Source organism: Alosa pseudoharengus, unplaced genomic scaffold (assembly GCF_046254945.1).
Source record: "Alosa pseudoharengus isolate Yale_2024_CS ecotype anadromous, Long Island Sound unplaced genomic scaffold, YU_APseudo_1.1 YU_APseudo_1.1_scf_14, whole genome shotgun sequence".
Classification (NCBI taxonomy): Eukaryota; Metazoa; Chordata; class Actinopteri; order Clupeiformes; family Clupeidae; genus Alosa; species Alosa pseudoharengus.
Genome location: NW_027468609.1, coordinates 2,376,781 through 2,395,347, shown reverse-complemented (window position 1 = coordinate 2,395,347; position 18,567 = coordinate 2,376,781).

Here is an 18,567-nt window from a genome sequence, read left to right as displayed (position 1 = left end):
CACTCATACCTACCACCCATACCAATCATACCTACCACCCATACCACTCATACCACCCATCCCACTCATACCACTCATACCACCGATACCACCCATACCTACCACCCATATCACTCATACCACTCATACCACCCATATCACTCATACCCCCCATACCACCCATACCTATTACCCATACCACCCATACCACACTCCACACTCTACACTCTACACTCCACACCACCACTCATACCACCCATACCACTCATACCTGCCACCCATACCACCCATACCACTCATACCACCCATACCACACTCCACACTCTACACACTCTATACTCCACACTTTACACTCTACACACTCCACACACTACACTCCACACTCCACACACTCCACACTCTACACTCTACACTCCACACTCCACACACTCCACACTCTACACTCCACACTCTACTCTCTACACCAGTGTTTTTCAACCTTTTTTGTGCCACGGCACACTTTTGACACTTAAAATGTCCCACGGCATACTAACATCCTGTGTGAAGAAAAAATAAACATGCCATAGCCTAAAATTTCAAATAATACACAGATATGGCCTTATTATGGCTTCTATGCAAGACCTGCTCAATAAAACAAGCGCCCTCTTTTTTATTTGTAGGTGACTATATCTACATTGAGAGCATGTGGTTATAAATTCTTTGAACAGTTGCTTTTCTGGACCAGTGAGTGACATTTGGGTAATTTTCTGCGGCACACTTGATGATCTCTCCCGGCACACTAGTGTGCCCCGGCACAGTGGTTGAAAAACACTGCTCTACACATCAAACCCTCACATCACCGTCACAGCGGCGGCATTCCCATGAGGAAGTCTGGGCAGTTCCCTGTGAAAGGTGACTCAGATGTGCCCACGTCAACAAAACAACAATTAGGGTTTTGTGCTCATCAGTTTAGGATGGAGCGCATAGCTGGGAAAAGCTCCCCTCGGTGGAGATGGGATGCTGGTGCAGTGGATGCAGATGGACACAGAAGAGGAGTCAGTTCAAATGTGGCAAATGGAGGGAGTGGTGCCATCGGTGTTGGCAGAGGGCTTGTGTGAGCTCTCTCGTCTTGGCTGGAGTCGTGAGGCAGGGGGCATGTGTTGTGTGAGCTCTCTCGTCTTGGCTGGCATCGTGATGTAGGGTTGGACGAGGCATTATCTTTCAGCTGGAGCCTCACTAAGTGCTGCTTCTCATGCGGAGCTTGCTCTCTCCTCCTGCTAAGCCAGACACTCTTCCTGGAAAACAGCAGCCAACAGAGGAGACCACCCAACACGGATCTGGGCCGGATCTGCGCCCACTCTGATCTGGAGTCAGCTGTAAACTGGGTCAATGCTTGGACCCCCAATGCTGTTTTGGTTACTATACTATGGCAAGCCGATTGAGCATTTATTCTGATATCTTGATATCAGGCTTAATTGTCATGTACATGTAAGCCATTTTTGTCAACTAGTTAACTAGTGAGCCATGTTTGTGTGAACTAGTTAACTAGTGAGGGCCAAAATATGCACACTAGTTAACTAGTGGGAGCCAAAAGGCTCACTAGTTAACTAGTGAACACATTTTAGCTTCACTAGTTAACTAGTGAGAGCCGGAAATGTCTACAAGTTAACTAGTAAAGGCCAAAATGCATACCAGTCAGCCAGTTGAAGGCTTTTGGGTCTCACTAGTTAACTAGTGACAGCCAAAAATGTGCAAATGTTTACTAGTGAAGGTAAAACACCTCACTAGTTAACTAGTTGCAGTAGGTCAATGTCACTAGTTAACTAGTGAACCATAAATGGCTTACTAGCTAGCTAGGTGATGGCAGTAGGCTCACTAGTTAACTAGTTGATGCATCATTTGTCCAAACTAGTTAACTAGTGAGGTCATAAATGTATACTAGTAAACTAGTTAAAGACAAAATTCACACTAGTCAACTAGTGGCGCCGAATTCAAATTAGAAGGCGGAGAATTCTGGAAATTGAGGCTTTCTATTGGCTCCCTATGTCCAAATAGAACATGACAAATAATCACAGTGCAGAATTTCACGAAATCCCACCCACAAAATTTGCATGTGGCACACAAGTTAACATGCTGGCCAAAGGAACTCTAGCAAGTAAACTAGTGGCTTCAGTGTGACACTTACATGTAAACTAGTGAAGGCAGAACTGCTCACTAGTTAACTAGTGGAGACACAAATGCCCACTAGTTAACTAGTGAGGTCTGAAAAGTGTCACTAGTTTACTAGTGTGCACCAAAACACCCACTAGTGAACTAGTGATGGCAATTTCCATTCGACTAGTTAACTAGTGAGGTGCAAAAAGTGTAACTAGTTTACTAGTGTGCCCCAAAATGCCCACTAGTTAACTAGTGAAGGCCATTTCAGCCCCACTAGTTAACTAGTGAGATGCCAAAACGGTCATTTGTTAACATGTAAAGGCCAAAATACCCACTAGTTTACTAGTGAGGGTGTTGTGGGCCTTACTAGTTAACTAGTGGCATGCATATTTTGTTCACTAGTTAACTAGTTACACCTAAAAACACAAACAAGCTGACCGTTTTTGTCCACTAGTTAACTAGTGGAACAATTTAAGTCTCACTAGTTTGCATGTGTGGCAGTGAAGCAGCTCACTAGTTAATTAGTGCCTGAAACAGCTATTATGCAAATTCTAATGAGAGGGTGGGTAGAAGACTCCTATTGAGTATTATGTAAGAATCCCACCCAGTCTAAATGTAAATTTACTGTTCATAGCCTCGTGATCAGGTCCTGATGGGTGCCACTAGTGGCTAAAGTGACACACTGCTCTGCAACGGTACTTCAGTATAGATAGTAAAGCAGAGCCTGCAGTATGCAGTATCTCATATTCTGTCAAAATGGTTTTTAATAATAACAGGGAAACCCCATGCTTTAACAAGTGAGCTCTTAGTGATCCACACCAAAGATTCAAGGGATCGATTTTAATATTATTCTTTGTTTATTGTTGCTAGGCAACCACAGACATAAATGCATCCATTTCAGTTGCACTTTTCTGATTAATAACCGAAAAACAAAAGATTGTACACATTAACTGCACATGGTTTCAAAAGTAATTAAAAGCTCAAAGATCAAGATAAAAACTTCATGCACTTCTAAGGAATTGAACCCTGGTCTCCCACATGATCTCCTGCTGCTTAACCACTTGAGCTAGTCTTGCCAGATAAGCAAAGCTATCATCAATATTCATGTTACTGAAACGTTTTGTTGCTAGGCAACCATATACAAATGCCTCCAGTTTTATCGTGATTTTCAGACTAATAACTGAAAAACTAAAGATTGTAGACATTAACTGAACGAAGATTACATCAATACACCATAACTTTGTCACTAGACATGTAATCAAAACATATTTTTATGCTCAAACGATCTTAGTTTATAAATGTTTGCTCTTAGAACAGCCTGGACGATATCAGCCATGTTTTCTAGGTTTCTGAGTCCTAAATGGACCAAACAATGTTACGTCCCACTAGTTAACTAGTTGCACAACATGCCAGCCGTTTGTGTATTTATTCAAATTCCACTAGTTTACTAGTGTGAATGTCATTTTTCTCCTGCTAGTTCATTATGGACAGTGTTTTGTCCTTACTAGCTAACATGTAAGGCTCAAAATGCCCTCTATAAGCTAGTGAAAGGCATTAATAATGCAGATATGCTCACTAGTTAACTAGTGAGCATGTCCTGTTCCATTACTAGTAAACTAGTAAGGCCAAACATGTCAACTAGTTAACTAGTGAAGGCCAATGTGTCACTAGTTAACTAGTAAGAGTACCTTTTGCATTACTAGTGAACTAGATAGCTCCAAAAACAGCCACTAGTGTGTGTCTTGTGCGCACTAGTTAACTGGTGAGCTGCTTTACTGCCACACATGCAAACTAGTGAGACTTAAATTGTTCCACTAGTTAACTAGTGGACAAAAACGGTCAGCTTGTTTGTGTTTTTAGGTGTAACTAGTTAACTAGTGAACAAAATAGGCATGCCACTAGTTAACTAGTAAGGCCCACAACACCCTCACTAGTAAACTAGTGGGCATTTTGGCCTTTACATGTTAACAAGTGAGCGTTTTGGCATCTCACTAGTTAACTAGTGGGGCTGCAATGGCCTTCACTAGTTAACTAGTGGGCATTTTGGGGCACACTAGTAAACTAGTGACACTTTTTGCACCTCACTAGTTAACTAGTCGAATGGAAATTGCCATGACTAGTTCACTAGTGGGTGTTTTGGTGCACACTAGTAAACTAGTGACACTTTTTAGACCTCACTAGTTAACTAGTGGGCATTTGTGTCTTCACTAGTTAACTAGTGAGCAGTTCTACCTTCACTAGTTTACATGTAAGTGTCACACTGAAGCCACTAGTTTACTAGTTTAGTTTTTTGTTGTGGGTGGGATTTCGTGAAATTCTGCACTGTGATTGGTTGTCATGTTCTATTTGGACATAGGGAGCCAATAGAAAGCCTCAATTTCCAGAATTCTCCGCCTCCTAATTTGAATTCTGCGCCACTAGTTGACTAGTGTGAATTTGGTCTTTAACTAGTTTACTACTATACATGTATGACCTCACTAGTTAACTAGTTTGGACAAAGGATGCATCAACTAGTTAACTAGTGAGCCTGCTGCCATCACCTAGCTAGCTAGTAAGCCATTTATGGTTCACTAGTTAACTAGTGACATTGACCTACTGCAACTAGTTAACTAGTGAGGTGTTTTGCCTTCACTAGTAAACATGTGCACATTTTTGGCTGTCACTAGTTAACTAGTGAGACCCAAAAGCCTTCAACTAGCTGACTGGTATGCATTTTGGCCTTTACTAGTTAACTAGTAGACATTTCTGGCTCTCACTAGTTAACTAGTGAAGCTAAAATATGTTCACTAGTTAACTAGTGAGCCTTTTGGCTCTCACTAGTTAACTAGTGTGCATATTTTGGCCCTCACTAGTTAACTAGTTCACACAAACATGGCTCACTAGTTAACTAGTTGACAAAAATGGCTTACATGTACATGACAATTATGCCTGATATCAAGATATCAGAATAAATGCTCAATTGGCTTGCCATAGAATGGTGTAGTTGGTATTTCCACGTTTGACAGTAGAACTGTATTAACTCTCATTAATGATGCATGTGCCCAACTCAAGGAAGGGCTATGTGCTAGGAGGTAATTGAGGTAATGGCTTCACCTTTTTTGCACTTGTTAGCCCCTGTTGAAGTTGAAGCTGCAGTGATGTGATTATTTTAAAATACACTGTATTTATTTCATAATATGCTGTATTTTAAAGAGCAGATCAAGCTCTTAATTTCAGAGGCTATGCCACCCTAAGCTGCCATGCGTGTCTGATGTGAGCTTACAGCAGGTTTGCCTCTGGCAGGTCTGGGATGATAGTCACCTCGTGATTAACGCATTCAAGTACGTCGACTGCACCTGTGCTATGAACACATTAGACAGCGGCGCTTTTCCTTAATCACAAGTTTCAGTGAGATTTCCACACGAACCATTTGCACTTCAGATGATTTTAATTAAAGTAGGGGAGAAAAGGACTGCGCTTGAACTAGACTAATTAGGACTCGAGCCACATCCCATGTCTCATGAGTAGGGCTCACTCCGTTCCTTGAATAATCACTACCGTAATCATTTCAGTTAAGGGAACATGATTCCTTGGTCAGCATTTTTAGTTTTGTTGTTTTGGTATTATATTACCCAAAAGTTGCACATCTAATCCTTGACCAACGTGTTGCCTTGAGATAAAATCACAAGGACCTTATGAAACACAATGGCATGATAGAAGGTATAATAATGATATTCATTCATTCATTCATTCATTCTCAAGCCATCTGGTGGCAATAACCTGGAGACATATGCCCAGCAATTTACAGCCATATTGAAAAAGAACAGCTTGAGAGATATTCTCATTTGGAGAAGCGTAATTGTGTGTGTGTGTGTTTGTTAGTGTGTGTGTGTGTGTGTGTGTGTGTGTGTGTGTGTGTGGAGAAGCATAATTATGGTAGGAAGTATGCTGCGTGAGCTCCCAGGACGTCTGCAGAGGAGAGGACATTTGTCACAGTAGTTAAGGAAACTGTTCTATGCACCAGTTCAAATAGTGCTAAGGGCATTTGTTAAGGGGTAACAGTTTGTGTTAGCCTACATGTAGAAATAGAAATTACATTTTCTTCCAGGGCTAGTCTAGCAACTATCCGTTGGCTTGTGAGCTCGAAAAATTAAACTTCTATCAGGCCAATCAAATCGTGTATAGAGTCGTTAGGCGGGCTTAACATAATGATTGATGGCAGAGTTGCAATGGTTTGGCTTGAATTCCCTGCTACTTGAAAACAAAGAAGATGGATGTTGCTGTTGGCCAACAGTGTGACACTAGTTAAGCTTGTTTTAAGTTGGCAAAAGTTTGAACTAGCCAACTAGCTTCGCTAGTGGGAAAACGCATGGGACTCAGCGCTGTGTCCTATTGCGTGCAGAGGGAATTTGAAAGACAACCGATTATCCCGCCCATCGGACTGAGCACTGCGAACGGTGAGTGCCCAGACCCTACATTTTAATGTGGGTCTGGCTCGTCAGGCTAAGTTTGTGTCAAAACTCTATCATATTGTCAAAATAATGTTAAAAAAGGTTCAATAACACTAATAAAATATTATATACTTACATGCAGCGTTATCTGAGATGGATACTGATTAGTAGCTCTATATTGTAATAACTAAGTGTACTACTGTAATATTCTTTATTTGGGTTATTTGATAACTAAGTGTACTACTGTAATATTCTTTATTTGGGTTATTTGCCAATAACTAAGTGTACTACTGTAATATTCTTTATTTGGGTTATTTGATAACTAAGTGTACTACTGTAATATTCTTTATTTGGGTTATTTGCCAATAACTAAGTGTACTACTGTAATATTCTTTATTTGGGTAATTTGCCAAGTGTACTACTGTAATATTCTTTATTTGGGTTATTTGGTTTCTGTTGACTTTCTTTGGTTTTTCGGCTGTTGGGGTCAGGAAGACCAACTCCTTCTTGGCATTGATCTCTGAATTGTTCCCTGTATAATAATAGGCACGGTAAGCCCCTGTGTAGCACACATAAGCCCTGACATCAGCTGCGCCTGGTGCATAGATGCATACGCTTGTCTTTATAGTAAAGTACCCCTGACATCAGCTGCGCCTGGTGCATAGATGCATACGCTTGTCTTTATAGTAAAGTACCCCTGACATCAGCTGCGCCTGGTGCATAGATGCATACGCTTGTCTTTATAGTAAAGTACCCCTGACATCAGCTGCGCCTGGTGCATAGATGCATACGCTTGTCTTTATAGTAAAGTACCCCTGCGCTCTCCTAAAGTGGCGACAGTCATTTGAAAGAGACAAGAAAGAGAGCCTGGATATAAAGGAAAGGAAGATTACGTCCATCTCAAAGTGGAGTGGAAAACACTACCAGCAGGGAGGAGCAGGGAAGATGGGTGCTGCATGGGCCAGTTCTACCCTTCAAGGTTAAAAGGCTTTGCCAATGTCTCGCTGTGCCACTCAGTGTGTATAAAAAAGGAAGCATCATTGTATTCTGGCATACCTGCCTTTCCCAGAGAGATGTCACATTATAGTGACTCAAACAATGAACATATTTAAATATCAAAACCTTAAAAATAAACATTTCAATATCAAACCTTACAAATGAACATTTCAATATCAAACCTTACATATAAACATTTCAATATCAAACCTTACAAATAACATTTCAATTTCAAACCTTACAAATAAACATTTCAATATCAAACCTTACAAATGAACATTTCAATATCAAACCTTACATATAAACATTTCAATATCAAACCTTACAAATAACATTTCAATTTCAAACCTTACAAATAAACATTTAAATATCAAACCTTACATATACACATTTACATATTAAACCTTACAAATAAACATTTAAATATCAAAACCTTACAAATAAACATTTGAAATATCAAACCTTACAAATAAACATTTCAATATCAAACCTTACAAATAAACATTTAAATATCAAACCTTGCAAATAAACAGATTTAATGATGAAGCTCAGTTGAGGGTCACTGAAATGTGTGACTGAAATGTCAGCCTTTATGTATATCTCTGTGCGCACGCGTGTGTGTGTGTGTGTGTGTGTGTTTGTGTGTGTTCATGCATGTGACAGGGGGAAACCATGGCACAACTGACAGAGGGTCTGCTTTAGGAAGATAACACCTGGCACCCCAAAAGCCATATCTCTAACAGCGGTCGACACCGGCACAGATCCGGGGCAGATTTGGCATTGGACCAGCGCCAGATCTGGTCAGATCCACTCCATAGAGTCAGCTGGTCTCTGGGATAACACATTGTGGCTGGAGCGGGCAGTGGGGTAGGGACGGATAAGCCAGGAAACAGAGTGCCTGCTGAGCGTAACGTTCTCTAACAACAGCTGGTGGCTTCCGTGCATCGAGTCCCCACTCAAGTTGTTAGTGCTGATACTCTACTCCAGGCTCAGAGTACTATGACTTTGAAAACACTGTAGGGAGTACGAAAGGGACACAAACACACACACACACACACACACACACACACACGCAAACACACACACACACACACACACACACACACACACACAGTGAGACTTTATTAGAACACAGCATCATAACCATGTCATAACACTGCAACGTTACTATGACCTATCAGCGTTTATGATGGCCGACATGCAAGAGTTCAGGCTAGAATTTAAATGGACATCTTAAACGCCTTTCCCTTTTGTTTCCATCTCTTAAACTCAAAGTGGTGCAGTAGGCGCATTGTTGTTCATCTTTCTGCTCTTCTTCGCCTATTGCGCAAAAGCCTTGTTATATTAATTTTACATTCTTACAACATAGCCACAACACAACACCTATGGTTTTTACACAAGTCGCACCCTGACTGTAACTAATTACTCATTTCCAGTAACTTACCCAACACTGCTTAGGACACGGTATGAAATCTACCATCGATGTCAAGGTTGAGTTAGTCTGTCAATATGGATATGGTCAATTTCACCCATCCTGACGAAGACCATGTCAGGACAAAAGAGGATAACCCATCCTGATGAAGACTGTAACCATGTCAGGACAAAAGAGGATAACCCATCCTGACGAAGACCATGTCAGGACAAAAGAGGATAACCCATCATTGCTTGTCATATGCTTGTCATGTGCTAGAACACTGTGGCATGAATATTTCAGTGTAATCAGTGGGATGGAAAGGTTATGAGTTATATTTGATATCTATATAGAATGTTCTTTAGTTTCACTGTATTGAAACTGCAATCTACAGTATGTGTTGCACTAGAAAATAAACTACAGCCATAATGCTGCCATTGAATGTCCATACAAATGCTATACAAACTGAAGTATAAGTAAGTATAAGTATATATACTCTTTTGATCCTGTGAGGGAAATTTGGTCTCTACATTTATTCCAATCCGTGAATTAGTGAAACACTCAGCACACAGTGAGGTGAAGCACACACTAATCCCGGTGCAGTGAGCTGCCTGCAACAACAGCGGCGCTCGGGGAGCAGTGAGGTTAGGTGCCTTGCTCAAAGGCACTTCAGCCATGCCTACTGGTCGGGGTTCGAACCGGCAACCCTCCAGTAAGTCCGAAGCGCTAACCAGTAGGCCACGGCTGCCCTCAAACCTGAATGGACCTATTAAACCCCTGCATTAGATTGCAGCCAAGAATGAAGGATATTGTTTCCGATCCACGTAGTGCGTTCACAAATTAGGGTCATACCCCCTAAGGAAACTAATGTGGGGTCATTAAATGTTTATTTTACACTATGAATATGATATACATACATGCCTGCCATTGTATTTTATGTCTGTGAGTTAAGCGTGTTTTGGTCACATGTGTTTATTGTGTGTACACATACAACTTTACAAATCAATTATAAGATCCCACCTGGCTAACAAACATCAGGAGTTTGTAACTGATCTCACCTACTACTACCAGAATAAAGTGGAGATAGGCCAGAAATAAGCACATCTCCTATAATCCACTAAGTGAGTTTCCTAAATTTTCTGTCAAGGCTACACACTGCATGCTCTTGTCCTTGTTTATGATAAAGCGCACATATCTCTGATAAAGCCAGTAAATAAACATCTGTTTGCTAGAGCAGCAGCACTCTGTAGGAGGGCTGGCTCCACTGACTGCTTGCACCTCCAGAGGAGAAACAACATTAAATATTTAAGACCAAATGTCAACTCTCTGAACAACACTCTCAAATAAACACAATACAGCCCTGAACTCCTGACTGCCTGGATTCTCAGCTACAATCCCAGCATGATGGTGGGTTCTGCACCACCTCAGTTTGGCAAACAGGCTGAAATCATCACCAGTTTGGCAAACAGGCTGAAATCACCGCCTCAGTTTGGCAAACAGACTGAAATCACCGCTTCAGTATGGCAAAATTACCGCCTCAGTTCAGTATGGCAAACAGGCTGAAATCACCGCTTCAGTATGGCAAAATTACCGCCTCAGTTCAGTATGGCAAACAGGCTGAAATCACCGCTTCAGTTTGGCAAACAGGCTGAATTGCTGCTCAGATAGCCACAGTCATCACCCCAGTGCCCTTTACACAGCTCCTGTGTCTGCACCCCCCCCCCTCACTGTCACTCTTATTGACATTTCATAGCATTTTACAGTTTTATATGGTCAGGGAAAGGTAACATTGTTCACTTAGCCATACAAATTAATTACACATTTTGCACATTTACCGTTTTGTCTAAAGCGACTTTAATAAGCGACCATAATACGATTTGAACATATTTAAAGCAACACCAAAGAGTTTTTTGTACCTTAAAATAATGTTTCCAAAATCGTTTCAGTGGTTCATCAACTTGTAACAGGGTGAACGGCACTTCTGCATTCGCTTCGCGGCCCTCTATCGGCTATAACAGCACTATGTAAGTTTGCCAGATCGGGCAGTGGATCTCTAGTTCGATGGAATGAGACATAAGAAACTACAAATTTCACTTGCGTTTGATGTCGCAATACATCGTACTTTCATAAATCATGCAACATATTCTACCTTGTCTGTGGACATTGTTATTTGCAAAGCCGGTGCTGGATAAACAAATAGTGTGCGTGCGACAGAGGGAAAGTTCTTTGGTGTTGCTTTAAGGTCAAATATAAGTGGCATAATGGAATATCTACTATTAAAATACATACCTACAAGTTCAGTTTTGCCAAAAGGGGATGGCTATCCAGGCAGAGTGCCATCTTGAGTACCACAGGTCAAGCAGATTAAGCTGACCATACAGTATTACCACACACAGTCTAATCAGGCCATCCACAGAAGTGCTCTTGGTGTAGAGAAGAAGGTTCTTTCTGCTGCTGCTGTGTCCATTCTAGATATTCTGCAACCTTCCATCCATCATAGGGACTAGGGGACTCTGCAATTGCCCTTTTTTGTGTTGAAGGTGCTCCCTGTGGGAAGAGGCGATGTATTTATTTATAAGCCTCTCCAGGGAACATGCGATTAAGCATTTCATTACTCGCAGCGACCTGTCAATGTACTCTGCCTTCTGTCCTGTCCCTGCGGTCTTCAGCGACCTGCTACCAAAGGTACTCTGCCTTCTGTCCTGTCCCTGCGGTCTTCAGCGACCTGCTACCAAAGGTACTCTGCCTTCTGTCCTGTCCCTGCGGTCTTCAGCGACCTGCTACCAAAGGTACTCTGCCTTCTGTCCTGTCCCTGCACTCTCCCTTCTGTCCTGTCCCTGCGGTCTTCAGCGACCTGCTACCAAAGGTACTCTGCCTTCTGTCCTGTCCCTGCGGTCTTCAGCGACCTGCTACCAAAGGTACTTTGCCTTCTGTCCTGTCCCTGCGGTCTTCAGCGACCTGCTACCAAAGGTACTCTGCCTTCTGTCCTGTCCCTGCACTCTCCCTTCTGTCCTGTCCCTGCGGTCTTCAGCGACCTGCTACCAAAGGTACTTTGCCTTCTGTCCTGTCCCTGCGGTCTTCAGCGACCTGCTACCAAAGGTACTCTGCCTTCTGTCCTGTCCCTGCACTCTCCCTTCTGTCCTGTCCCTGAGGTCTTCAGCGTGTGCTGGAGGTACACTACCATTCAAATGTTTGGAATCACTTATACATTTCCTAGTAAATGGAAATGGAGAATTACTTGTCCAAAGTCAAGTTTGAGGGACAATGACTATTATTTCGATTAAGAAAAGCATTATTTTTCTAATTTCTTATTACCTCAGTGACTGTACATATTCAGTTGACTATATTTCCTATTCAAACTAATGTCATGTTTTCCTGAAAAACAAGGATATTTCCAAGTGACGCCAAACTTTTCAATGGTGTTGTACCACCTTTACTCCTCAGTGTTCAAACGGCAACTAACAAGTGTCCTCTGCTTCCTCTAGTGTGCATGGTAGTGTCCTCTGCTTTCTCTAGCCTGCATGGTAGTGTCCTCTGCTTCCTCTAGCGTGCATGGTAGTGTCCTCTGCTTTCTTTAGTGTGCATGGTAGTGTCATCTGCTTTCTCTAGCCTGCATGGTAGTGTCCTCTGCTTTCTCTAGTGTGCATGGTAGTGTCCTCTGCTTTCTCTAGTGTGCATGGTGGTGTCCTCTGCATCTCTAGCCTGCATGGTTGAGCAGCAGGAACATCACTGATTGACAATCACCCGATGTGCCGTTGCAAGGATCCAGGATGTTTTGGATAAAAGGATCTGCTAAATATCTACAGTACTATCAGTCAACTGTCCCATCCAGGGGCGCCTGCAGAATGAATGCTATGGTACACACCCACCTACACAACCCCCTCCTCTCCTGCTCAAACACAAGGTGTGTGTGGGCATGCATTAAGATGATTTTGATAATGTGTTTACAAACTTTACAGACAATTGTAAATAGCCTACTGACATGCAGTAAATGGGATACTATGCAGAGTTGGGAAGTTATGGTAGGCCAAGTTGGTGTGAATACACACACACACACACACACACAGAGGAAAAATTCTCTCTCGTTGTTGAGTAGTCTGATGGTACACACAGTGCGTACGGCCGTACACCTGCAGGCACGCCTGGTCCCATCCCTGCAGTCTTCAGAATGTGTAGTACTGTACAGCACTACCCAAAACATTACTGGTGTACTGTACCCAATACATTAAGATAAAGTATATGATAAAGTTAAAGATAAAGATAAAGTAATAATAAAAATAAGCAACAATAATAATCATAAATTAAAAACAAAAGAAAACCCCTACAACAGACAGAACAGACATCCTGTTAGAATGTTGCGATAACAGGTCTGATGGCTGATTAGTCACTTCTTTAGTTTGGATTTGAACATGGTGTATATCGTTAATTCTCTAATGTGGGTTGGTATTGAGTTCCATTCATGGGCAGCTCAGCTTAGATTTGGAGATATGATGTGGCTCTATGCCTCTTGTGTTGGTTTACAACTTCGGGTGCCTGGCTGTGTTGTTGGGTTTGGATTATTCATATTCAGGTGCCTGGTTGTGTTTTTGGGGTTGGATTGTGCATCTGCTAGTTTCTTTGATTGATTTGTTTGGTTTATTCATTGTCAGGTTTCTGTGGCGCTGTTGTTGTTGTGGTGTGCGTGTGTGTGTGTGTGTGTGTGTGTGTGTGTGTGTGTGTGTGTGTGTGCTTTGTCTGGCTTGAGATGCTCAGAGCTGCACCAGTGCTGGGAGTGTGAGGCATGAAATTCCTATTTCACCCCCAAGCGTCAACTCCTTCCTGAACTGATCTGATCGCCCTAACCATGGCAACCTCACTTGTAGACATGTTATTTCCTCTGGCTTTCCTTCCTTCCTCTCTAAGTAAGCATGACCTTTACTGTAGAAGCAGCCGAGCCAGCCTAATCCTTCGATGGCATTCTCCCACTCTGTGCCAACCTCCATGCAGAACACGGGTGACGTTCCAAACTGATGGAACAAAAACCTCGGAGCAATCAGCCTGATGGGAGTTTACCGTGCCACCTCCAGCCTACCCATCCAACAGTGGGCAAGGAATGAATGATCAGAGAGAGAGTGGCACCTTCACCACGGGAAGTGTCATCAAACACACTCATCACATGGGACACTCAGTTGACTCTGGCTCTGTGGCTTCGTTGACAGATGCGGATCTTTCTCATTATAGCAAACTTTGCAGTGGCAGTGGGGGAAAGACATCAAACTAGATATTACTTTGTCAACTGCTAATAAGACTCCACCTCTCTTGTATGAATTACAAAACTTCTCTCCCTCTCTCTCCCTCTCTCCCTCCCTCTCTCTCCCTCTCTCTCCCTCTCTCTCTCTCTCCCTCTCTCCCTCTCTCTCCCTCTCTCTCCCTCTCTCCCTCTCTCTCTCTCTCTCTGTCTCTTTATCTATCTCTCATTGCCATTCTCAGTTTCTATTTCTTCTCTTACACACTGTCACTAAATGTTGTTGTTTTTCAATGTGCATTATGTCAGATCCCCCCCCCCCCCCCCCTGGATTTTAATGCCTAGTACTCACTACTTGCTGGTGCTTTTGATACAATATTGACATGCTGCTTATAAACTTAATACTGGATTAATGCACTGCACTCTGGTGTATGTGAATAATTTCTATCTGGTTTACCATTAGTCCAAAATGCTGCAACTAGGGTAGGATACTAACTAGGGTAGGGTACTAACTAGAATACTAACTAGGGTAGGGTACTAACAAGGATACTAACGAGGGTAGGGTACTAACTAGGATACTAACTAAGGTAGGGTACTAAGTGGGGTACTAACGAGGGCACTAACTGGAACTAAAAAAATTAAATTAGATTAGATTAAACTTTATTGTCATTGTGCAGAGTACAAGTGCAAATACAACAAAATGCAGTTTGTGTCTAACCAGAAGTGTAAAAAATTAGATGCGGACAACATGTGTATTAACAGAATATATTATAAGAAAAACAGAAAAAATATGGATGTTCAGTATGAACCATAAAGACAGTTACAGTATGTACAGCTATGCCCAAGGTTTCTTTCTTAGTAAGGGAGTTTTTCCTTGCCCCTGTAGCTCTTGGGTGCTCCTTGTTGGTGCCCCCCCCCAATCCCAATCATCCCCCACCTTTCTTATGCAGCCCTTGCCACTTAATCTAATTTTACTGCATTTCTTACATCCAGTAACTATATGCATGTGACAATAAACTTCCTTGTATCCTTGTATCCTTGTATGTGCAGTGTGATAACAATACCATTGTAGTGCAGATACAGTAACATTATAGGGGTATTAAGAATAATATTGTATTTGCAGGATGAATAGTATGAAGAGCAGTAGAATATGGCTATGTATAAACCTAATTATAGTATGTACATTTATAAATAAATAGAACACTGTTGAGGGGCAAAAATGTCCGCAAAATGTTTGTCCCTGTCGAGGTTGCCATGGTGATGGACACCTGAACAGGCAATTGTTCGGGGGAGAGGGGGCTGTTGATTGGCTAAAGTCCGCACAATGTCTGCCCCCTTGTTGTCCCTGTCAAGGTTGCCATGGTTGTGTACACCTCAACAGGCACAGGCAAGGAGGCCTTGGGCGAGGGGGGTGGGGGGGTTGCTGATATGCAGTTAGCAGTTTCTTTTATTTGGAATTACTAATGGAACATCTGATGGAAGTTTGATCATTCATTTGATGGAAAGTGTCTAATAGAGTTGCTACATTACAACCATTTGAAATTAGACATTATACTATTATTTTTTAGCTCTCAAAGTTTGGTCGGAACTATGTGGTGCTTCTGTCTGGCCCGATTTATCACGCTTTCGGCCCATTCATGTTAATGGGACTTTCTGCAGCATACTGAAGTCATATAATACATATATAATATTTGGTGTAGCAAATTATATTACTGTATTTTCAGTGTTTGAAGTTTAGTAAGAACTTTTGGTCAGAGCGTGGTGTTTCTATCACCACCGACTCACTACCTCATGTGCTATAAACAGCTTACTCGCAGTCTTTTAGGAGCTGCCGTGTCATTATAGCCAATTGGCTGCATTGTTGTGTTACTGGTGGAGTTAAGCGGAATCACTCTAAAGGGCCAATTTTCCTCTCAAGTTCTACTGCCCCTGCAGAGAGCCCCAGAGTTTTCCCTTTCAGCTTTTGGCCATAAAAATTCCCCTCAATCCCCCCCACAAATCTGAGAAAGAGAGTGACCGAAGGGCAGCTTTACGGGCTCTGTCAATCTCTTTCTCCCCACTTTATTTCTTTCTTCCCCTCACTGACTCTCTCTCTCTCTCTTTCTCTCTCTCTTTCTCTCTCTCTTTCTCTCTCCCAATCTCTCTTTGTCTCTCTCTCTACCAATCTCTCTCTTTCTCTCCCAATCTCTCTTTTTCTCTCTCTCTCTACCAATCTCTCTCTTCCTCTCTCCCAATCTCTCTCTCACTCTCTACTAATCTCTCTTTCTCTCTCTCTACCAATCTCTCTCTCTTTCTCTCTCTCTACCAATCTCTCTCTTTCTCTCCCAATCTCTCTTTTTCTCTCTCTCTCTACCAATCTCTCTCTTCCTCTCTCCCAATCTCTCTCTCACTCTCTACTAATCTCTCTTTCTCTCTCTCTACCAATCTCTCTCTCTTTCTCTCTCTCTACCAATTTCTCTCTCTTTCTCTCTCTCTATCAATCTCTCTCTCTTTCTCTCTCTCTACCAATCTCTCTCTCTTTCTCTCTCTCTATCAATCTCTCTCTTTGCTTCTTCACTCCCAGTCTTTCCTTCTCCCTCTTTCTCTAAATCTCTGTCACTACTGTAACTCTATCTCACACCATCTCTAATAAGTAACATGTTGTCCACGCCATTCTCTTCTATTGTGGATGTCCACTCCATTCTCTTTTATTGTGGATGTCCACTCCATTCTCTTCTATTGTGGATGTGGACGTATGTCTGGGACCATCACCCCCACCCCTGCCCCTCATTGTGTAACAAACTCAAATCGTTGTCAACAAATTAACGTCATGGGTGCATTAAAACACGCATTCAAGAATGATCTCTATAATGCTTGGCTTTATTTAGAGCACTCTCGTGAGGGTGAGGAAAAGAAAGAGAGTGAGTGCAAGAGAAAGAGAGAGAGAGATATCGTCCAAACGCCGCAGATACGGCACAACAAAAAATAAGCATCAAGCGATGCGCTCAGTCCATTAAACAAAAACCACGCCAAAAACTCCGTATCTTCTTTCAGTCCCAAAAAACATAGTATTCCATGAGTCCAAGGTTGTCGCAAGACAGTCTTTTAAACTCCAGCAAAGAAACTCCAGCGGAAAAAAGGGAAAAAAGGATCGATCTCACCTCCTCGAAAAAACATGCGAGTGTATATTCCATGAAGCGATTAGAGGATATCAGAACGCCATTAGACATCTACCCCTTCCTTCATTCATTCATTTATTTCCCCCCCGGTTTAAAAACATAACGTGACTCTCTGTGAGCGCAGCCATAGGGCCAGAACAGGAAAAGTGGGTGTGAGTGAGTGAAAAGGTGAGTGACAGTTCTGGGCCCTATCGTCTGCTAAATGCTTACTTGACGCCCACAATCAAGATAGCAAGAGATTAACAAAGGTACAAAAGTAGAGCTAAAAAGTACCTGTCCAGGTTTTAAACAGTATAAAGAGAGATAACCTAAATTGTTACTTTTCCTTAGAGGTAGGTCTACTAAATATTTAGTAACACATCTGATAATAAATAAGATCTGCCTTAATGAAATCATATGTCCATTTATGTGGCTGATGCTACAATTGGTCCATCACCCCCACCCCTGGCCCTCATTGGTCCATCACCCCTGCCCCTCATTGGTCCATCTCTAATTTGTGTTGTGTCTCTGCATGGCTCGCTTTCTGATTAGTGTATTGATACGGCTGGAATATACTGCTGATAGAATATCCATTCTGCCGACATCTCTGCCTCACTGGCAGTTTGCCCAGGTGAAGACAGATGGTAATGATACAAGCACTCCATCAAGTCTTATCCCTGTACAAATGTGGGGGTGTCATGAGGTTGTTTCACAATTCGCCCTCGCCTTGCGCCCAAATTGTAGATCATTTTTGGGGCTTCACCTGTTCAGAATAAGGTTAATGGCAGAAGAAATGTTCCATATGCCTCAATTATTTCTCCATCTGCTGAAATATATTATTCTGAAAGTTGAATGTAACATTGCACAATTTCCTCTCTGTTAAGGAAAAAAAGAGAGAAAAGGTTGAGTAGTATTTCATTCCTATTGTTCTATATGGAGATGGCGATGCTTGAGAGAGCTTCTTTAGCAGGCCATCAGAAGCATTTGACCTTTTCCTGGGCATCTGAAGGAATACGCTGAGCTGGAGACAGTCCTCTGACAGCTCCCAGCAGCCAGTGGCAGAGCCAGAATGGAGCCGTGCCCTCACAGCGGCTGCCAGTGGCAGAGCCAGAATGGCGTCCTGGTCTGTGGCCCCAGAGTCATCTGCACTAATTAAGCTTGAACTGTGGGACAGCCATGCCAAGGCTCAATGAGCTCGGAAATGCTGTTTGCAAACACCTAATATAATAGTCTCTATGGTAACGTGTAATTATA